A 24,665-nucleotide genomic window follows, 5' to 3' on the forward strand; every position below is an offset into this window, starting at 1 on the left:
AAAAATTCAAGCATTTTTTAAATTCAAAAAAAAAAACTCTTAAAAATTTTTTTTTTCATCAGTCGAAATGCCGCCCCCCTGGCTGCTGCGCCTCTGGCGAGAGTCACTCCTGCCAACCCCTAGTTAAGCTAATGATCCTTGGTCTCCTTCAGAAGAGATGCATGACCTCTATGATCCTCCCCACGGATCCATGCTTGGTCTTATGTCGCAGCTCGTAAATCTTAATGGAGAAATTAAAGTTGTATCTCGGAAAAGTAGATAAAACTGACAGAGGACTTTCACCATAACTTCATTTAGGAGGTTATTTTGTGATTCAAACAATTCTCCAAGTTAAATATTTTTTCAAAAACGTAGAAGAACTGTTTTCGTTACAACTAGGAAGTTTAAAACGTTATCCACCTTTTATGACAGACAAAAGAATAATTAAACGCAATTTTCTGACAGCCCAGTTATGGAATGCAGAGACTGCAGTTTTCGTCCTTGTTGGAATCATCAGTCTGGAGTAGCCGGTAACCGAGCTTGAGGCAGATGTCATTTCATTTCTTGAAGCTGAGAGTGCCAACAAACTGGCAGCTAAAGTAAATTTCGCACACCAATGCTAATATCAGTGTTAATGATTGCATTGTAGCTTTGAAAAATGTGTTTAATTTAAATACTAAATTATATAATATACCAGAAAATCGCCCGTCAAGGTATTACGGGAGAAAACTGCTATATTTTAACGAAGCAACCGCCTGTTTGGTGATGTTTTGATAGTTGACATTTTAACCTTTACTCCAGTGGATTAACCCTAAACTCCAATTGGTAGCGTTCATCGTTTACCTCTTTTTCGTGTCTTCATTCCCCTGAAATGACACAGTGTTACCAGCAAAACAGTTAAGTGACAGGATCGAGTTCAGCCTTGCCACAATAAAACATTTCCCTGCATGTCAAACATTACCAAAACACATTATCAAATTATCATGCCGTGGCGCGAGTTTCATTGTTGATGATGTCAGGAGCGTTACTCGATCATTGGCTATTATATATATGATGATTCCTTACAAGCATTCAGACTCTGTTTTTCGGACTCACAATTGTGTGACAAGCGCTGAGAAATTTGATAAAGAGAAATTTTTCCTTCTATTCCGGTTAAAAACCAAGAGACATAAAATCAGCAAAATGCATTTTACAGAAAGAACTTTGTGCCAAATAAATGAGTTATTTCTCCTTAACATTTCCAATGTAAATCTTTTTAATAAGCGACGTCTTTGTATATAGAAAGAAGAGTTCATGAACCGCAAAAATACATGTGCTTGCTAATAGAAATTTCATCTTTACAGCACGCTCGGTAACGTTCTATACTCGCAGTGACGTCACGTGAATAGCGTCCATTAGACCGTTTTCAGCAAATGGAATGAACACCTAAACTTATTTTTACTTCTTTTTACAAAAAAGGAAATGTTGTATTCGCGAAAAAATTCTCTCAAAAATTGGCCTTAACTTCCCTTTTGCTCACCCCCAAATGAATGTTGAGTTCATTTTTCAACCCGACCACACGTGGATACATGCCTAGGAAAGTACAGACACCCGAAATATCCGTTTTGACGATCCCCGAGCTAATTACAACGAGTTTTCTCGTGACGTCTGTATGTACGTATGTATGTATGTGCGTATGTATGTCGCATAACTCAAGAACGTAACGTCCTAGAAAGTTGAAATTTGGTACTTTGACTCCTAGTGGGGTCTAGTTGTGCACCTCCCTTTTGGTTGCATTCGGATGCTCCAAAGGGGGTCTTTTGCCACTTATTGAGGGGAAATCATTGTTAATTTCGATGTAAACTCAAGTGGTGTTATAATTTGGCGGACACTTGGCGATATATCGCCAGTCTTTTGGTCGCCAAGTTTTTTTGCCAACTTAGCGACAAATTTGGTGATTTTTAAAAAATATTTTTTTTTAAATCTGGTTTCAATTTGACAACTGTTGGTGATATTTAGAGAGTAAACTACTAAATCACATTAAAACTACCAATAATGAGAAAATGACATTAAATTGAAGTAAAAAGAAGTCATGTGATGTACACGTCAGCTCTTTTATTTAAATATCAGAATCAGGGTATTAGAATGAAGAGACTTTTGAAAGTATTCCATTATATTTTTTATGTGCAAAAAAACCCCATTTTTTTTAGTAGTCGTGTGTGCAGGTCCGTCAATTCGAATACTTCCGGGGGGTAATTGTGCTAATAAGAGTACATGCTCAATATACCTAGGAAAAAACGAAATACAAACGCAAATGTACATTTACATTTTGTTTCTAAAATTCAGAAAAACGACGTCTAAAGGTCAGCGTGTAAATACGACAGGTTCCACGCTGTCTTCAATTTAAAACTTAATAATCTCAAATTAGACATTGCTTTCATAGTTTTCAACAATGAGAAGTATTAGAACATAAAATCTCGGCTTCGAAGTGTTACAATTTTAGAAGCAGAATTTAGGAATTTTGCGAAGCGTTCGTGTTTTTCTTTATTTTTTAGCTTCTGAATTAGACATTATATTTCATGTCGTCTTTTCCTTTCATTTTCTATGATTGTTTATGAATTTCTATCAACGTGAAACAACCGTATAAAGTGACAGAGTTCCGGGTCCTCCTTACATCTATTTCTAATTATCAAAGTTTACAATAGATGTCGCCACTATTTTTTTAACAGTGAGTTCAAATTATTCAAATCTGTTTTATGGCCATGATGTGGAGGAGGAGCGTAGCAAATATGGGGGTTTAAAATACCACCAGGAAACCGAGTGTGGCATTTTATATACGTGAACTTATTGACACCCCCCCCCCCTCCTGAAGTTAAACCATTGAACTATATAAGTAATAACAATAAGTTAAACTCTGGTCACGCTAGCGTTCGACCGCAATGTTCATTCATTTTACAGCTTTAGAATCAACAATCAAAGCTAAAAAGTATCTGTTTAACGTACCCAACGCCAAGGGCGCACATATGCAAAATTGTAAAAGGGGGTGAGGGGCTCAGATATTTTCCCCATGGTTTAGCAGGATATTTTCCCTATGGGAACTGATTTCAGTGCAGATTAGAGTTATATTAAAATCTGACATTTTTAATAACTTATTCATTAACGGCTGGAGAAGAAACGATTTTATATTTTTGCAAAGAAAGAAGTACTAACAGCAAGGAAGTTCTAGATTCTAAGGCGGGAGGGAACACTTGCCCCCTTCCCTCCATTATGAACGCCCTCGCACATCGCCACATAATAAATTCAAAAAGGGCTAAAAATTATTCACAACTTCTTTTAGGGACCGTCCATAACTGATGTCCCACTTTTTTTTACACTTTTTGACCCCCTCTCACCCCTTTGTCTCAAAGTGTCAGACTTCAACATATACCCCCCCAATCCCCCCCCCCCCCTTTTTCACATGTCAAACCATTTTTTATTATATACCTTAGCTTTGCCATCAATCTTTGAGTTGAACCGCACCATTGCTGCGATCGCTCATCTGGTTTGCTAATTCTGCATTAGCTACCAGTTTGTTTGGCTCTCTTGGCTCCCTTAAGAGATTTTTCGCCTACAGCTCATGTGATTCCTATTCCGGGCTGAGGAGTGCTAAAAAGCACGAAACTGCAGTCCTCGGATGGAATAACTGAGCTGGCGGTGTATTTTAAGCATTTTTTATTACTTACTATTCTTATGGAAAAGATGTCATTTTTTTGTTACCCCTTTCCCCTCCTCCTTATCACAAACTCTCAATTTCAAGAACCCCCCCCCCCCCCAAAAGCTAGGCATCATTTGGGGACAGCCCTATGTCAGGTTTCATATTCTCAAATAATGATTAATAAACCAAACAGGAAAGCGTCTATTGCAGATGCATATAACATTACCAAACACAACACCGTAGCTCTCAACTGGTGAGCTAAATTTACTTTAACAACCAGTTTGTTGGCACTCTCAGCTTCAATGAGATGAGATCTGCCTCCAGCTTCGTTATTCACTATTCCAGGCTGATGAGTCCATAAAAAGGACATAAGTGGACGTGATGTCGGTATTTTGCATGTAATCAGGGGCGTACACGGGGGGGGGGGAGAGAAGGAACATATGTTGGTCCGGGCCCGAGCCTGAAGGGGGGGGGCGAGATTTTTAAAAAGAGAGTCAAATATATGTAGGGACGTAGGGATAAACAATATGGAGGGACTTCGTAAAAGTCATTCGCGATGGGCCCCAAAATTTCTGTGCACGTAGCGGCATATAATTCTTTTGTGCTAAAAGATTTGATCGAGAGTGTTCCGAAAGTCATACAAAGCCGGCTTTGTATGACTTTAATTACTGATGACACTAATCAAAAACCACAGAAATTGACACTTTTCCGCAAGTTTGGTAGCAAATACTTACTTACACATTTAAGTTATTAATACCAATAAAAAAATTTTGAAAAAAAAAAAAAAAATAGAACCGACTTCAAAATTGCTCTAAAAAGTGAAAAATAATTTTATTCTTTAAACACCATCGATAATACTTTTAAACATAATTTTTGAAGTTGGCGCAAAAACGATCGATAAAACCATTCACAGCCATAGCTCAACTACAAGTATAAATTTAACCACGTCCAGTTTCTTCATTACCACATGCATTACGCATTGATGACAGCATATTTGAGTAACGATATAAATGTTTCGTTCCTAAGTTTGGATGATTTTTTGATAAAAATATGAACGAAGCATGGTTACAATGGATTTTACTTTTTGTTTTTGCGCCAACTTCAAAAATTATGTTTAAAAGTATTATCGATGGTGTTTAAAGAATAAAATTATTTTTCACTTTTTAGAGCAATTTTGAAGTCGGTTCTATTTTTTTTTTTTTCAAAATTTTTTTATTTCATTCTTTTTAGTGTAAATGTAGATATTTCAGTAAAAGTAAGAAGTTACCTAGTAAGAAGTGCGGCTCTATATCACTGTATTGCTTTAGAAAAGCCTTTATTCAAAATTATCATTACAATTACTATTAATGTTACAGTTATATGGCACCAAACTTTTATAACAATGAGTTTCATATTGTCGCGTAGATCAGTGCTTCTCAACCTTTTTTACTTTGCGGCACACTTAAGAAATTTCTAGATCAACGGGGCACACTGAACTTAATTTCGCAATGGTAGTATAGAAATGGTTTTATCATTCACTGGTAAAAAGACGTGTGGGGGGGGGGGGACTTTTTTCATAGGAATGAAACAATTATAACTATCGTAGTGTATTTAAATTTATTTAAAAAGTAGAAATATTTCGAATGTATTGAGTTTGATAATGAACAACAAAAACTATCTATATTAAATTTTACAGAAATTTATGCTTCATATGTTTCAAAGCACTTCTGTCAAACATGTCATTAAAGTGCACACTGCAGTCAAACGATTTATCAAATAATGTTACATGAAAGAAGCAAGCAAGAAATTAAAACCAAGCACCCAACTTTCGTTTGACACTGAGACACTTGAGCCTACCTAAGAGGAGCAAAGACGTTTGGTATTCGGCTCTATGCTGGAAAGAGCTACACGGAGTTCTTGATCCAGGCTCCTTAGAGATGATCTATTGCTGTTTTTTTTTTTTTTTTTTAATAAATGTGAGGGCTGAGAAGCTGAGTTCACAAAGATATGTAGTTAAAAATGGTAGCAGCACATCAATAGCAAGACAGGAGATGGTGGGATACTCATTTTTAACCAGCAACCAAAATTCGTCCAGAGGCACTTCGCTCAACTTTAGTTTAAGAGTATTGTCGTTCTTGAGGTCCATAAATTCCGCTTTCCAAGAAAGGTCTTTAACTGATACATCCTGAAGTATGACTAATTGCTCTGCCACCACATTCAGCAGCTTTTCTGCCATGCCATTTCCTTCACATACCATGCATGTTGACGGTTTGTTTGAACATGTCCAATGAGCCACGATATACTTCTTCTTTCCAGAGGTGAATTTTTGATTTGAAACCGTTTAGCTTGTCCATACATGTAAACCAAATTCTGTCCTTGTTATTGCATTTTCCGATTCAATTCGTTAAGGTGTTCAAAAATGTCAACCATGTACGCTAGTTTTACCAGCCAATATTTGTCTTGCAACAAACTGGCTTACTGCATTTCGTTTTTTTAAAATCAAAAACTATCGTACCTCGTACCTCAATTCGAAAACTCTTGATAGTACCTTACCATATGAAAGCCCGCGAAGCTCTGTATGAAGAAGTAGGGACCCCAATCCTTCACAAAGTATACGGAGAAAAGGCGAGAATTGAGCCGTCTCGATTTTGTGAAATTCACGATTGTCACGACTTCCGCAAAAGCTGACTTCAGCTCATCTGGTAAGTTCTTAGCCATGAGAACTTCACGATGGAGGAAACAGTATATGGTTTTAATTTATAGTTTTGAAAAACTACGATAAAATGAAATTAGTATCGGAACAGGAAAAGAGGAAAGCAAAAGTTAAAGCTGGGGCTAAAATTCTGGGCGGGAGGGCATGACCCCTGCCTGGGGGAGGGGGTAATATTCCCGTTTGCGAAAGATTTATAAAAAATTCTGTATAATAAGTTGATTTCGTGGAAATTAGAATCCACTTTCAAAATTTGAAAGTAATAGAATCACAAGAAGATTAAAAGAGGTGAGCAGCAAATCCCCGCCGCTGCTCCCCTTCTTGGGTATGTCTTATTGCACATGATCGACAGGGTGAATTGAGAAGTTACGGAACGATACAAACGCTATTCGGTCGTAACTTTAAAATAAAATACATCAAGTGTCTTTATTTTTATATAACTACGAAAATACCGCGGCACACTGGGTTCCTTGTCGCGGCGCACCAATGTGCCGCGGCACACCGGTTGCGAAGCCCTGGCGTAGATGAAGATAGCGAAGACAATGTGAAAGCCAAATGAAGCGAATACTCGTTAGTCTCAACTCGAGATCTTAATTCAGAACCACGAATGAACGTTACATCTCCTTATATACAACTTGAAAAAGTGCTGGAACTTTCCAGACTTGAAAAGATTCAGAAATTAATAGAACATTCGAGAAAATACGGAAAACAGTAGTAATGAAATTTTAGTAAAATTCACTTCGTCCTAGTCGGGATTTGAACCCAGGTTGCTCGTGTGGGAGACGAGAATTCTACCACTGAGCCACCGTTATCCACGGATAACAAGTGCGAACTTAGCTACAATATCATTTTAATCATTTAATAGGGAATTTTACTGTTTTTTGCTCATAACTTATTTTCTAAAGAACAAATATGGTCAAACAAAGTAATGGGACCTAAGTTGAGCCATCCTCTATCCATTAAAAAAAGAATCATCAAAATCGGTTCACTAGGTGAGACGCTATGAGTGGACAAACAAAAAAAAAAAAAAAAAACATACATACGGTATGAACTGATAACCGCCTCCTTTTTGAAGTCGGTTAAAAAAAAAAGCGAATTTTTCTGCATCTGATGGAGTTTGTTTAGAACATCCAAATAGAGCTCGAATTATAAGAACTTTTCTACTAAATTTTAAATATTACTTCTAAGCCTTCATTCACGTTATTGATAATGATTTCATTGTTGAACTTGCCAAAGTTCGGTAATTCAAAATGTTTATGTGTTATCATTTCGTAATTGTTTCAAATAAAATACTAGTATCTGAATGTGGGGCAAAGTAAAATAAATGGTTTAGATAACTTACTTTTTTCAAAATGAATAAATTAGAATTTTGTTTCAAAAATTACGGTACATAAAGAAAGAACACTGTATTTTATAATAAAACTTGCACTGAAACATTATTTCTTATTTTCGACCGTAAATTTGTACCTTTAAAAAAAGGTGAAAATTTCTCCCTTCTTTTTTCCATGGGGCAAAATGGAAAATAAAATATTTTTTAATGAAATATTTTTTATTCGATTGTTAAAGATAGTTTTGATAGAATAAATAAGTAAAAAAAAGAATGAAGAAATGAAAACAAAATGAAACAATAAACTAATAAATAAAGACACATAACATAAATAACTTAATACGCGAGAAAAATTAAGTGAATGAATAAAATAGCGAATGAAGAAGAAAATAAGTAAATAAATGAACAAATAAGGGGATTTTTAAATGAAAGAATAAATGGAACACAACTAATTAACTAATACGTGAATGATTTTATAAAAGATTGAATAAGTAAATGAAATGGACTATATTTCACTTTGCCCCATCCACTTTGCCCCGCATGCTTTTGACTAACTGTACAAAGCATTTGAAATACAAATAAGCTTAATATTAAGCAAGTAAATACTGAACCGTATATTAGTAGGTCTCAATTCATATTTGAAATATTAATAACAATAACTAAATCATTAATAATAACTAAAATAATTTTTGACTTATAACAAAATATTACAATATGAGTATCAATTTTTGAAAACTGCTTTTATTATCATATTCTTTGATTTTTAGAGGTAGTTTTTTTGTTTGACTGGAATAGACTGCATGGTTAAAGTATTACTATACAGGTGGCGCTAAAAGCAGAGTAAATAATTGAATATTTCGCTTTGCCCCATTAGTGTATAAAATCGAGTCTTAAATGGATGTTCAAGTTTTCCTCTTGGTTCTGCTTTTGTGCCTAGCAAAGCTCAGTACTAGCAGTGACTATATTTTTCCGTGTTTCCCGTTCCGTCTAGAAAAAATTGAAATATGTTTAAATTTTATGCGTTCTAGCCCGCAAGGTTAATTTCGATAGGAGGTAAGACAGTAGTAGTTTTTTTTTTTTAAATTCCACATCAGTTTATCTCAAATTGATAATAACTGTCACCTATTAAGAATATAACTATTAGGTCACAGAAACAGATTGTCATCAAATTTAATTTAAAAATATATACTACTTCTCCGATCTCCGCATTCTCCCCGGAATCACAACTTAATATGTGAAGGAATTTTAAAATCTACAAAACATGATTCGCTCAGAGCTGCTGAAGCCTAGGCGTGCCCCTTTCCTAGGTAAAAAGCTATTACTTCTAATAAAGCGTGCTCCACAGGGGGGGGGGTGCTTATTAAAACATTGGTGCAGTTCCGACAAATAAGAATTTATTTTGATCTCGAAAATATATGCAAAGACTTATTTCCCTGGTGTTTCTCTCGTTTCATCAAAATTTTCTGACAGCTTATTTCAAATTTATCAAGCCACTTGATGAACAGAGGCTCTTTTTCCCCCATCCGTAAATTGATTTGTGTTATCTGCATTCAAGGGTTCCAAGGATAGGACCGGCATTCAAGGAAATTTATGAGGGGAGATGCATGTATCTCCCCTCATAAAACCGAAGAAATATGATTAAATGCTCAGAAGTGGGGGAGATCCCTTCAAGTCTCAGCCGTGGCGATTAAATGTCAGAAAGAAAGAAAAAAAAGGTTTTCAGAAACAGACAAGATTAATTTTAATCGCAATCGATATTTATCTTGTTTTTTCTTTCTAACTTACTTTTAAGAGGCTGAAATGGAAGAGAGAACAGACGATATAAAGCTTCTTGGTTGGAGAAAGAAAATGAAATGCTGCTGGGGCAACAGCATAGCCAGCATTTTCCACTGGATTGGGCTTAGACCATTTTGATCGTTTCTTAAATTGTTTTCCGCGGAACTCCAGGGTTCCAGGAAACTTGCATATTTTTTTTACAAAACGGTCAAATTAGTCACTTAAAAATTAGGTTTGTTCTAAGTGTCTAATGGAGTATTTTCCGCTGAGAAAATAACAATGAGGTTATTTCCTTCTGTCAAAAGTACTACCTTTAGTCACTGAAATTGATAGAATAAGCGAAAAAAATAACATGGACCCAGAAAATACTTTCATTTTCCCAATAGTTATTTTTTAATTAATTTTTTTAAATGTCCGATTTTGAAAATAAGGCGTGGTCTTCATGACGTCACAAATGATGCTCTTTGGCGCATTTTGTACCGCGTTTCCACGTTATGATAATCAACAAGCGAATCAAATATTGCGCTCTACGCTTGCTATCAACCCTATCGTTGCCAGTACACGTGAGTAAAGATGCGAATTAAATATTATGCTTTGTAAATGGCAACACTGAATGGCATTTCCTCATTTGTGATGTCATTCGGCAGAAGCGTAAACAATGAAAGCGCTCCGATTAAAGTAATTTTTTAAAAATATTAAACTTAATTAAATAATTTAAAAAATGGTCAGATCCTATGTTTTTAAGCATGCTCTTTCAGAAAAAAAATACATTTAAAATTTTGGAAACGACCCCATTGTGGATCAAAAGCCATTTTATCGTCAATGACCTTCAATTATGTCAGCTCTATAAAACGAATCTTTTATTGAAATGGAGAATGATCCTTCCTTCACCAGAAATGTAAAATAGTACCATCCAGTGGAATAGGGAAGTTTTCGATTTTTCAATTTTATTTTTATATGATAGAGTAACATGTATGAACATCATAGGTGAAAAAAAATTTTGCGATACGATAAGTAGTTTTTTTTAAATTAATTTTTAAAGTTCAAGCGCCTGTGACGTCAGATGGCATAGGAAGTGACGTCCGATAGGAGAAAAACGCTAGCGAACCGGTTCCCATGTCATGGGAGAAATCGAAGAACGTGCATTCGACTTCGCATAACACATAAAAGGCTTATCTCCTCGCGTTTCTGGAACATTAAACCTCTCATCCTCTCGGAAATATTCGAATATCACCATTGATATTATTTGAGGAAGATTATTTACATTGTGCTTTAACGAATCCGGCCTCCATAGTGTGTTCAAAAGGATTATTGAATTTCTAAAAAATAAAAATATCAACGCACTCAAAATGTCCCTAGCGAAAACAAGAGATCTTCGGCGGAAGGCTGCCCATTCGCGCCCTGTGACGTAGGCTCGTGACGTTTCAGAAGAGCGCACTTTTGCGCGTGGATTTTTAAAAATTCATTAAAAATCAATCACGGTGTTTCAAAAATCGGCGATGGTGAATTTTTCAATTTTGAGGGTCAATTAACAATATGCAATAGCCAAAATATGAACATTTAAGATGAATGTCCTCAACTGTCACGAAATTTCTTATTGGATTTTTACTACTTGCAACTAAATTTACGTTTTCAACTTATGTCAACGAAAACTAAACATCACGACCGACGTAGTGCTGAACCTGATCTAAGAATGCAACTTGTTATACAGCAATATTAAAAATTTTAAATTAGTGTTTTAAGCCAAAAAAATATTTTTTTTAAACAAAAAAAAAACGCTTTTATTGAAACCAAGTGGTACCCGCACGGCTTTGTCCGTAGTAGAAAATTAAAAGGTCATTTGATTCGCCTGTATATTTACAAATAATGGATGATGAATTTCTCGCCAATTTGCTATGCTTGTCCGTGTTACGGTTCCACGTAATGATAATTTGGTTATTTACTTTTCCACCTTGTGATAATTAGCTCGGAAATTTTATCTTAAAATTGGAATAGAAAAAGAACAAAATCGAATTTTCGAAAAATCGCTTCAAGGTGCACACCCCATGCTACAAACTAACTCTGCCAAATTTCATGAAAATCGGCCGAACGGTCTAGGCGCTATGCGCGTCAGAGATTGTGACAGACAGAGATCCGGTCAGAAAGACTTTCAGCTTTATTATTAGTAAAGATAAACAATTTCTAGAATTTTTCATGCAAACTATACAATTAAGGATAACACAGGGGTTTCACGGGGGGGGGACACATTCAAAAGAATTTTACTTATCAAACAAATTAAGAAACGCTGATCTAAGGGATTGGGGGAGGGGAGATTTAATCACAGCGGTTCTTACATGTTTTTATTATGGAATTGGCCCTTCAGTTGTAGAACTACAATTATTTATCGACGTTTCTTTTGTTCACTTCTAGCACATGTTTAAACTTTCACGATCACTAAAGAGGAAGGGAGAAAAATAAATTAGTTCAATTTCAAGAAACGTTGTTAAAAATTATTTAGGGAAAATGACTGCAATATGCTTTTTCATGTGATAGATACATGTCATGCATTAGATTTGTAAATAAATCATCTTTTATTCATCTTTGATTCTTTTAATATAACAACAATAAAAGGAGAAGAATCATTACGAAAAGGTAATCTCAAAATATGTCTCGAGTTTTTATTAAAAAAACTTAGTTTTAATGATGTGCAAGGTTTTTTTTTCATTTGAAACATTTACATAAGTTCATGTTGTCATTAGATCAAGCAAAAACAACGTATATTCTAATAAACTCAAGAAGACAAGGGTGCTCGCCAAGCAGGGTGGAAGGGGGGGGGGTGTCATGGCGCAGACTGCGTCATTGAAATGTTTAGGGAAGGGGGGGGGGTCTTTTAAGCATATTTTTCTCTTCTGACTCTCTTTCTTTGGGGATCTTTGTGGTACGACTTGGGGAAGATACCCTGCAGAAGCTTTGTAAAATTTTGAGCAAATAAAAAATTATATTTAAAAAAATGCACGAAATTTATAAAATATATTTACGAAAACAAATACAATATTTGTTTGCCATCAAAAAAAAAAGGTTCAAAAACTATCAATCAAACCCAAGACAATACTTTCGCGAATGCAGACTCTTAATTTTCGTCCTTCATCACTGTTGTCCGTGCATCCAAGCATGTCATCGCCGAACACGCTACTCCATTTTGTCGGCAACATAAGGCCTGAAATTCAATTGTTGGAACCGAAATCCATCCGCTTTGAATCTGCCGATGGAGTGGAAAGCAGTCGTTCTGTGGTCAAACCAGTCCGAACGACTAAGTTTTTATTTCTGATTACGAGAAAGTAGTTTCTAAGATGAGAGAAGAAGTATGAATAGGGAAGTTGCAACCTATTAAATGTTCATATTTTGACTATTGGATATTGTTAATTGACCCTCAAAATTGAAAAATTCACCATCGCCGAATTTTGAAACACCGTGATTGATTTTTAATGAACTTTTAAAAATCCAAGCGCAAAAGTGCGCTCTTCTGAAACGTCACGAGCTTACGTCACAAGGCACTAATGGGCAGCCTTCCGCCGAAGATCCCTTGTTTTCGATACGGACATTTTGGGTGTGCTGATATTTTTATTTTTTAGAAATTCAATAATCCTTTTGAACACACTATGGAGACCGGATTCGTTGAAGCACAATCTAATAATCTTCCTCAAGTAACATCAATGATGATATTCGAATATTTCCGAGAAGATGAGAGGTTTAATCTTCCAGAAACGCGAGGAGTTAAATGCGAGGAAGTAAACCCTTACGTTTTGTCTTCGAAGCCAACTGCACGTTCTTCGGCTTCTCCCGCGGCGGAAGAGCGCATGACGTCACTTCCTGTGCCATTTGACGTCACACTTGCTGGAACTTGAAAAATTAAGTTTAAAAAAACTACTTATCGTATCGCAAAAAATTTTTTCACCTATGATGTTACTCTATACATGTTACTCTATCATATAAAAATAAAATTGAAAATCGAAAACTTCCCTATTACTTCACCTAAACTTGTTTACTAGGGGAAAAGAGTTTTCTTTTCTTTTTTGCAACCCATGATTTATTTGAATGGAAAAAATTTCACAATTTCACGAGAAAAAATATAAAAAAGTAAAAAATTAAAATTAAAGTAAAATAATAATAATAAAAAAAGGTCTGAAAATGAAAGGAGAACCAATAACCATAGCAAAATCGCACTATAAAATCACGTGCCCATAACTTCGTACGGCAGCACATAAAAATTATTTTATTCAAAAACTGCTTATCAATCCAGAAAAACCTTTTCAAGCAAACTCGCCAACTTCTCAGCCTGAAAAGGGAAGGTGATTTTTCAAGTTTTTAATACTGAATACTTCAAAAGTAAATAATTCATCAATTAAAAAAAAAAGGTCGGTAATAAAGAACTACATACATTGAAAAAAAAGTTTTACAAAAAATCAAACAAGAACCAAGAACCATAGCAAGATAACACATTCAAATCACGTACTCGCACAATGGCTATCGCTCAAAAAAGCCTTTTAATAAAACAAGAAATCTATAAATATAAATTTAATAATAAAGCTGAAAGTCTCTCTGTCCGGATCTCTGTGACGCGCATAGACCGTTCGGCCAATTTTCATGAAATTTGGCACAAACTTAGTTTGGAGCATAGGGGCATGCACCTCGAAGCGATTTTTATAAAATTCGATGTTGTTCTTTTTCTATTCAAATTTTAAGAACATTTTACCGAGGAAATAATTATAACATGGACGAGTAAATTACCATAACGCGGACAAGCAAATAACCACAACAAGGGTGAGCAAATTAACATAGCTAATTGGCGAGAAATTCAACATCCATTATTTGAAAACATACAGGTGAGTCAAATGACCTTTTAATTTTCTACTACGGGCAGAGCCTTGCGGGTACCATTAGTAAAGAACTAAATATATTGAAAAAAGGTTTTACAAAAAATAAAACAAGAACCATAGCTAAATAACACATTCAAATCACGTACGCGCGCAATGACTATCGCTCAAAAAAGCCTTTTAATAAAACAAGAAATCTATAAATGTATATTTAATAAATACGCACATAAAAACTAACCTAATAATTGTAATTCAGCCGCTATGTGAAGCGGTCACCTTTCAAACATTGAACACCACTATAATTTGTCACGCCCAATGGAAAGCTATACTGGGGTATGCACAAAAGGGAGAGTTGCCGGATGATTGACAGGCGAGAGTTGAGAAGCGAGAGCGGAAAAGCCACTAATTAGGATGCGTGCGTGAGGATTTTCAAAAGATACTGTGCCCAGATTGTACGATGCAGTTTTTAGCTGCTTGAAGGAGACAATACAAAGGGGCACGCAGAGTTAGTTTCTGTTTTTGATTTTAGTTTTTGCTTTGCTCCGATCATGCTGACGCATTTTTGCTCAAAGAAAACTGCAGTTTCTGAAGAGGCCAGTGAATTTTTATTTCTTTCTACAGTTTTTGATGCGCATCCAGGAGGGCCACGATGGGAGGTCACGGGAGGTCGCTGTGACCTTCCAAAAATGCCCTTATTCGGCAAATTTTGTCTTATGATTCGGCAAAGTTGTCCCCATTCGGCAAAATCTGGAGTTTCGTTCGGCAAAATTATCGTCATTCGCAGAAATTTGAAGTTCCGTTCTACAAAATTATCCACCTTTGAGGAAGTTTGGCGTTCCATTCGGCAAAATTATCGTCATTTGACGAAACTAGGAATTCCATTCGGCAAAACTATCATCATTCGCCGAACTTTGAAGTTCCGTTCTACAAAATTATCCACCTTCGAGGAAGTTTGGCGTTCCATTCGGCAAAATTATCGTCATTTGACGAAACTAGGAATTCCATTCGGCAAAACTATCGTCATTCGCAGAAATTTTAAGTTCCGTTCTACAAAATTATCCACCTTCGAGGAAGTTTGGCGTTCCATTCGGCAAAATTATCGTCATTTGACGAAACTAGGAATTCCATTCGGCAAAACTATCATCATTCGCAGAAATTTGAAGTTCCGTTCTACAAAATTATCCACCTTCGAGGAAGTTTGGCGTTCCATTCGGCAAAATTATCGTCATTTGACGAAACTAGGAATTCCATTCGGCAAAACTATCGTCATTCGCAGAAATTTTAAGTTCCGTTCTACAAAATTATCCACCTTCGAGGAAGTTTGGCGTTCCATTCGGCAAAATTATCGTCATTTGACGAAACTAGGAATTCCATTCGGCAAAACTATCGTCATTCGCAGAAATTTGAAGTTCCATTCGACAAAATTATTGTCATTTCACGAAACTAGGAGTTCCATCCAGCAAAACTATCATCATTCGCCGAAATTTGGAGTTCGAATCGGTAAAATTATCCTCATTCGACGAATTTTGGAGTTCCATTCGGCAAAATTATCGTCATTTGCCGAAGCTAGGAGTTCCATCCAGCAAAACTATCATCATTTGCCGAAATTCGGAGTTCTACTCGGTAAAATTATCCTCATTCGACGAATTTTGGAGTTCCATTCGGCAAAATTATCGTCATTTGCCGAAGCTAGGAGTTCCATCCGGCAAAACTATCATCATTCGGCAAAGTTTTGAGCTCCATTCAGAAAATTGAGAGTTTCCGCAATCCCCAAAAATTTAAATACGGGACGCTCCCAATCCCATCATCTAAGTAAAAATAATATTTATAACTAGGGTTCGGCACGTACCGAACGCCAGGTCGTCTGGGCGACTAGGAAAAAGTTTTGGCGTCTGGTTCTTTCAGATGCCATCTTTCACTGAATTTTCCTGACTGAGAGAACGAAAGAGAAATTGAGAGAATTAATTTGTCTGATGCCTAAAAATGTTCCCTGGATTTTAAGATTTAACAATTTTTGTCAGTCGCAAGCTATAACGATCAGAATAACATCTAAGATAATCCCATGTTACAGTACCACTAGAAAAGTACAACTATGCAAAACTTTTGCATGATCGAACAGGACGCAGTATGTCATTTAAAGATGTGCTAACGGGTAGAGGGGGGTGGAGATTGGAACTGGAGCTTCATTTTGATCAATGACAATGAAGTTATAAATGAAGAAAATACAATGCATTGCAATTGAATGTAACCTGATAGCAAAACCAACGAGAAAGAGTTGGACCTTTTGCACGATGAAAAATAATGTATAGTCAAAATAACATCACCTTTTGACAACAATCTCTCTGCTGCGATATTTGTATCGCGTCCGAAAAAATTGATATTGTTGTATCGAGGTTTTATTAATGGATCGACGAAAGAGTTTAAAATCTGAATGTTGCAGTCAAAACAGTTCCACAGCGGCGGAATGGTTGGGAACCTGGTTGCGTTGCACTGATCAAAGAGAAAACTGGAGAAAGAAACGAAGGGGTAAAAATGCAATAGGGAAGTTGCAACCTATTAGATGTTCATATTTTGACTATTGGATATTGTTAATTGACCCTCAAAACTAAAAAATTCATCATCGGCGAATTTTAAAACACCGTGATTGATTTTTAATGAATTTTTAAAAATCCACGCGCAAAAGTGCGCGCTTCTGAAACGTCACGAGCTTACGTCACTGGGCACTAATGGGCAGCCTTCCGCCGAAGATCCCTTGTTTCCGCTACGGACATTTTGAGCGCGCTGATATTTTTATTTTTTAGAAATTCAATAATCCTTTTGAACACACTATGGAGGCCGGATTCGTTAAAGCACAATCTAATAATCTTCCTCAAGTAACATCAGTGATGGTATTCGAATATTTCCGAGAGGGATGAGAGGTTTAATTTTCCAGAAACGCGAGGAGTTAATTGCGAGGAGGTAAGCATTACGTTTCGTCTTCGAAGCCAACTGCACTTCCTTCGGCTTCTCCCGCGGCGGAAGAGCGCATGACGTCACTTCCTGTGCCATTTGACGTCACAATCGCTTGAGTTTTAAAAATTAAAAAAAAAAAACTAATTACCGTATCGCAAAATTTTTTCACCTATGATGTTCATACATATTACTCTTATATAAAAATAAAATTGAAAAATCGAAAACTTCCCTATTTGCAACGAACGAAACCGTGAGCCGGACAGAACGTCCAAATCCAAAACGTCAATGATCAAAACGGCTAACGAACAGAACGTCCGACGGACATAACGTCCAATGGACAAAAGGTCCGACGGACAAAAGGTCTACGGACAGAAAGTCCACATTTTTGGACAGCTACGACATAAACGTCCAGTTTTCTGAGCAGACTAAACAAAACGTCCGGATTTTAATGTTTTTCCTTTGTCTCAACTAATTTTGTTGAATTATTTGTGTAATGCGTGTTTTTAATATAGAATGAGTCTGTAGCGAACCAACGAGATGGAGATAGGGTGGCAGATCTCTTGCAGAATAAAAATTGCTTACACAGGTTTTGCAGTTGAAAAGAAATCCTTATGCAGGAAAGATGATATAATGAACCGGATATAATGAACCGGATTGTGATCTATCTAAGCCAGTGGTGCCCAACCTTTTTGTGCTCGAGGGCCACATCTCATTAAAATCATTCTCACTGGCCAGAACGTACAGGGCCGGATTTAGGGGGAGAGCAGGCGGGGCTACTGCCCCGGGGCCTCCACAACAAAGGGGCCCCCACAATAAAATGTGGAGGCTCTGGGGCCTCCACATTTCCAAATCCGGCCCTGAGAACGTACATAAAATTTCAGGATATTTCATTCTTTTCTTTACAGACATGGGGAAAAGGAAAGAAAATAAAACCAAAATTGTTATCATTACTTGATGCTTATTTTACTAAATGCATGTTTTTCAAAAACCAATTTCTTAAAATAAACTGTTTATCCTTTATAAATACATCAGTCAATTTTAAATGTCTGCGTAACTTTCAGAAAAATTTGCCTCGTAATATAAGCGTTGTTTCTCACTGTTGTAAAAATGTTACGTTAGGCACAATGTCTTTTTTGCTGAAAAAATACCTATCAGCGAATTTTTTGCTTCAAATTCTTGGTAGAAATGAAAAATAGTCACCTTGTACATTTTAAATATGCATATTAAACAACAAAATAATCTTTTCATTTCAGATTTTAAATAAAAAGAGTTAGAAAATCAGCTGCGAATGTTATGTTAGTCACTATGGAATGACCCGGGTGTGTGCGGAAAAAAAGTACTCTTCGAACGAAACGTAAGGCGCACGCTGGTGGGTTGATGTGGAGAAAAGTGCGCTTCGAACGAGTTTAACAGAACAACAATCTTCAATTCGAATCTCGTAAAATGTCCTGTTTGATAGATAGTAACTCGCTGCCCGCTGTTCCATGTTTTAAGAAACCGCCGCAGAAAAAAATTCCACCACAATCAAGTTACAACATGATAAAATGGAAATCGATGTTTATTTTACCACTGCAGTTCTATGGATGGTCGAAACGCGAAGTTTTGCGGGAAAGTTAGTTTCAGTTTTTGTTTCTCGTCGTTCCATCGTAACTCCATTGACACTCATTTGAAAGCTTTCGCGCTTCGACAGTAGGGACGCTCGAAACTTAAATTTTTGCGATGACAAAAATTATCAATTTGCCGAATGGAAATCTAATGTTTGCCGAATCGTCAGACAAAATTTGCCGAAAAAGGAAACCTTTGGGAGGTCACAATATGACATCCCGTCACCTCCCATTGAGGCGCCCCTGTTCGAAAGTGAAGTCAAAAAAAAAAAAAAAAAAAAAAAAGAGCGTATCTGTCTCGTTACAATGACAAAATTTGAAATTCTGACCATAAGGCAGAAAAAAATCCATAAAAGTGCGAAAAAAAAAATGTGTTCTGAAACTCATTACATTTTGATTTCGAGGAAATGTGCAATCAGATTTTTTTTGTTCAGGGATTAAAAAAAAACGATGATGCCACAATTTCTGGTGAAAAAGTGAAAAAGCAAATAAAGTCATAAATACCAAAAAAGTAAAATTGAGCTGCAAATACTGGCAAAAAACTTAAAATAAATGAATCTATCCTGAAAAAGAAAAAAAGAAAGAACACGAAGTTGAAAAAGAAACTAAACAATTAAAAAAGGTATTACAAAACAGACAAACGATAAAAATCAATTGTACTTTGATTTCAAGATAAACCAGACAGAAGTTTCAATAAAACCATGACATCAGATGCGTCGTCTGCCAATTCGATTGAGGCCGTGTGAAGAATATTTACGAATGCAGCAGCCATATTAAATAACGCCATAATTGCCCAATCATTTCATTATTCTATTTTGATACTTTTTATTCCGAAATGACGCATTACAACATCACGGAACTTTTTCGAGCTGTATGGAATTACATTGTTGTAAGAGAAAAATACACGAAAAAAAAAGGTGCAAGTTCGTTACGAGCGATGCAAATGTAAGTTGACCTTGAGATATTCTATTCGAACGAATTTCATTTCCTCACGCCGCGTCGGGAGCAGATTTTTTCGAAACAGGTTTCTATAATTCTCAGACGTGATTCATCCCCTGGACGTAAATAAATTTTGAAACACTCCTTTTCCTCTTCGCAGGTATCATCCCTTGCGAATTTTTCATCTATAATGAAGGATGCTTCCACGGCGCGATTCTAATTAGAGTAGTGGTTCTGAATGGAATGTGGTTTTATGACGTTGTCTTTTTCTAATTTGGTTTTATTTTTCGTAAATTTTTGTCAACGGTTACTGCATTCGAGTTTGTGATTATAAGTTGTGGTCTGGCCTTCCAATGTTGCTAGATGGTCAAATCCAGATTTCCCCAATTCTCTTCCAACTTTTCCCCAAAAAGCGATGTTTTCTATCAAAATTCCCCAAATTTAAAAATTATTTTCCCACTAATATTTTCATAAAATGAGTCGACTTCCTCTGATATTTTTGTCCCTTGAAAAAAAATTTTTTCCCCCAAATAGCCAAATTTTCTTATAAAATTCCCCAACTTTTTTTTTCCCCTTCCCATTTTCGTTTTTTTTTTTTTTTTTTTTTTTTTTTTTGTCTTCTTTATCTTTATTTCTTTTCTTTTTCTTTACCAATTATAAAGCTGAAAGTCTCTGTCCGGATCTCTCTCTCTCTCTCTGTATCAGGCTCTCTGTGACACGCATAGCACCTAGACTGTTCGACCGATTTTCATGAAATTTGGCAAAGAATTAGTTTGTAGAACCTTTCGATCGACTTATTATTATATTCGAATCGCTTATGCACCTTTAAGCGATTTTTCAAAAATACGATTTTGTTCTTTTCTATTCCAACTTAACGAGCATTTTCTCGAGCAAAATTTTCATAAGATGGACGACTAAATTAACAAGTTATCATAATGCGGAACCGTGACGTGGGCAAACCAATTGGCGAGAAATTCATGCATTATTTGTAAATATACCGGGGAACCAAAATACCTTTTAATTTAAGAACATTCTTCATCACACTTATTTTTGCCTGTTTCACGTATCAACTAGTTACTTACGTAGAAATATTAATGCGAATTCCGTAGCATAATATTCCACATAATGCGAAATGCGAATTCCATAAAGTTGAGCAAAGCTAAACCAACGCTGTTTGATACAAACAATGTAACAACCAGATGTCAAGACACGAATTTAAATACGAAAAAATATTTTTTCCCCAGGTCTTCCCCCCAAAGAAAAATTTTTTCCCCAAAGAATTCCCCTCAAAACCCATTTCCCCGAAATTTCCCCAGAGAGCACCAGATTTCCCCAAAATGGGGAAATTTCCCCCAATCTGGCAACACTGCGCCTTCAAAGTTATGAAAAAAGTCCATCAATGAAATATTCGTCGTATGGAATTCAGACTTTACGATATTAATGAACAGTCTTGGAAGAAAAACTAAACACTGCTTCTTATTTTAATACTATTTACAACAGCGGTTCCCAACCTTTTTTCTCTCGCGAACGCTTTGCAAAATGTGAAAGAATTTGGTGAGCCCCTTGCGCAGTAAAGTAACAAGCCGCCATTACAATATTATTTTCGCGAATCACCGGTTGGGAAACGAAATTTACACCACAGACATTCGCATCTCCAATAAACTATAGGGGGCGCTGCAACCACTGTCTAATGGCGGATGAAACAGGTAAAACAAACAGATTGCGTACCTTATAACTTGCTTTGACGCTTAGTGAATGACAATAATTCTTCATCGTGTTTGTGGGAAGCTTTCTTTTCTATTCTTCTGAAATTAAATTACATCATGAACTGTCTGAAGCCCATAATTTACCCCGAAGAAAACACGTGAAATGGAATGTTTTACCTTTTTCTTTAGTATTTTTAATCACCAGAAGGTAGCGTATTTGAGCTCTGGAGTTGCGAATACGATCTATGTTAATTTAAAAGGATTAATATGCAGTATTAAATCTTAATACTGAAATTGCGTAAAGGGTTCGTCTTCCTATTAAAGAGAGCATCAAATTTGAAATTTAAAATAGTAACCCCAGTTTTTAACCACAGATTGGTAATTAGCGTTACAATTTAACCTTGCATGTCCATTTCCATGTCATTCAGCTCAGCTATTCGCAACTCCAGAGCTCGAATGCGCTACCTTGCGTTGATTATCAATTCTAAAGAAAAAGGTAAAACATTCCATTCCACGTGTTTTCTTTTTGTTAAAATACAGGCTTCAGACAGTTTGTGGTGTAAAGTCATTTTAAAAGATTAGAAAAGAAAGCTTCCCACAAACACGATGAAAAGTTACTGTCATTCACTAAGCGTCAAAGCAAGTTATAAGTTGTGGCATTTATTTGTTTTACCTTTTTCATCCGCCATTAGACAGTGGCTGCAGCGCCCCCTATAGTTTATTGGAGTAGCGAATTGCTTTGCAATTAAAATTGAGAAAAATCCATTCGAAAGTTTTGATAGTTTTGTTTACAATTTTTGTATTTTATTTAAGCAAACTATAAAACAGCTTAACAGCACATACTATATTTTTTATGAAACCTGTGCTAAAATATAAAGTTGAGTTTCAGAAAAGATTAGCTGAAAATCGGAAACTCATCTTGTTGGAATGTGAAGCAAAATTGTTCGCATGATATTTTGAATTGGAAAAGCAGCCATAAAAATTTATTTCGGTGATATTTTTGGATGGCAACACATCAACGATTTATTATAGTACGAAGAAAGAATCAATAAAAGGGAGGATTTTGCAGCTGTCATGTGCATAAAAGGGCGTACAGTGGACGCGGAACGGAACTAAAACTAGACGTTTTCACATGTAAATAAAGCATTACGTGTCCCGAATAAATGACCTTACTGAATCAAGTGTTCGGTTTTGGATTTATTGGACAACTCAAAATGTATGTATGTAGTACTTAAATTTATGCGATCCTATAAATAAAAAAGAATTATGTGTCATTATTTTGGGAAAAGAAAATCTACATGTTTTAAATGGCACAGAAAAAGGGGGGAGGATCCTCAGGGTCCGTCCCCTTTCTTGAAGTCATGGGTGCCCCCTCCATGAGCAAGGGCGCACCCCACCCCCCCAAATATCATAAAGACCCTCAAGAGTCCCCCACCTGCAAAAAAGAGAAAAGTACCGCAACACAACCTCCTAAAAATTTCAATGGCGCAATCTGCACCCTGTATCCCCTCTTCCCCAGGTGGTCCCCTCTGCTGAAGTTCAAAATTATTCCTACAATAAAAATTTTAACTTGTTTTCTTCCGTTCACAAGATGTTTTTCATCAGCTAGGCGATTTTATGCAAGTACATAGGACTGTCAAATTCTCACCACTGCGTCTATTTACATTTCCTGGCTATTTTTAGTCAGGACATTCCTTTTGGGGAATTTCTTGCAATGCCTATCGCATATGATTACAACGGATTTTTAAATAAAAAAAATGGGGAAGTTTTCCAAAATGCTGCCATACTCCAGAACATTCACTAAGTGTCTGGATAGGGGGGAAAAATCAACTAAAACCATATACATACCGTTGGGGCGCACCTAACCTGGCAGCATCGTAATGAAGCGATTAGAATTCACGTAGCCTTCGCAGAACTGCTAGACTAGCTTTGCCTCAAGTACAGTCGGATACAGACTACCATTTTAGGGGAAGTCATGCTAAAGAGTGACCCCCCCCCCCCCCCCATGAATATACTTATTGTCTTTAGGATAAATAACAACGTTGTTTGTCTTACTTTATTGTCTTTGTTGAGAAAAATTTCTGAAACTGCTTAGGTGTCAATAAAAACACGTAATCGGTCAGGAATATGGCACCTAAAAGGAAAACAAACCTCACTAATTAATTTTACAAACAATTAAAAGAAGTGCTATTTCAAGTAATTACTTTTGAGAATTATTAAAGAATTGAAAAAAATTACTGAAATCTTTTCCATTTTATCCATAAAGTGTTTGAATACGATGTAAACGGTTTATATTGTCAACATTTGGGGAGGGGGGGGGGGGCATGACCTCCATGACCCTCCCCTTGTATTCGCTACTGAGTACAGTTAGTCGGGCAAAAACATTCAAGACTAGTAAAAAAACTGGATTTTTTCCCCCTCTTTCTCTAGTAGTTGCTGCTATTATCGCCGAACGCATGGAACAGGATCAATTGCCCATCCTGTTCTGCACCTGTAGCCAGACATCTCGAAACCCTTGAGTTTTTTACTTCCTTTTACAAAAAAGGAAGTATTGTATTCGCAAAAAAAAATTTCACTCAAAAATCGACCTTAATTTCCATTTTTACTCACTCCCGAATGAATGTTTTTTTTTTTTCCCCGACTCGACTACACGTGGATAATCTAAGAACGCATAGACACGCGAAATATCCATTTTCACGATTCCCGAGTTAATTACAACGCGTTTTCTCGTGACGTCTGTATGTACGTATGTGCGTGTGTATGTCGCATAACTCAAGAACGGTATGTCCTAGAAAGTTGAAATTTGGTACGTAGACTCCCACTGGGGTCTAGTTGTGCACCTCCCCTTTTGGTTGCATTCGGGTGTTTCTAAAGCGGTCTTTTGCCCCTTTTTATGGGGGAAATCATTGTTAATTTCGGAGCAAACTCAAATGGTGTTAAAATTTGGCGAGCACTTGGCGATATATCGCCAGTCTTTGGGTCGCGAAGTTTTTATATCCAAATGGCGACAAATTTGGCGATTTTTTTTAAATCTGATTTCAATTTGGCCACTGCTGGTGATATTTAGAGAGTAAACTATTGAATCCCATTAAAATTGCCAGTAATGTGGAAATGACATTAAATTGGAGCAAAAGGAAGTCATGTGATGCACACATCAGCTCGTTTTT

At 36.3% G+C, this 24,665-nt stretch overlaps 1 protein-coding gene across 2 annotated transcripts in view; it reads right to left on the reverse strand.

Annotated features, from left to right (window-relative positions):
* Positions 1-24,665, reverse strand: part of LOC129222161 (alpha-crystallin B chain-like) — a 70,785-nt gene that overhangs the window by 15,576 nt on the left and 30,544 nt on the right. The gene's annotated exons all lie outside the window — the stretch shown is intronic.

Source organism: Uloborus diversus, chromosome 5 (assembly GCF_026930045.1).
Source record: "Uloborus diversus isolate 005 chromosome 5, Udiv.v.3.1, whole genome shotgun sequence".
Classification (NCBI taxonomy): Eukaryota; Metazoa; Arthropoda; class Arachnida; order Araneae; family Uloboridae; genus Uloborus; species Uloborus diversus.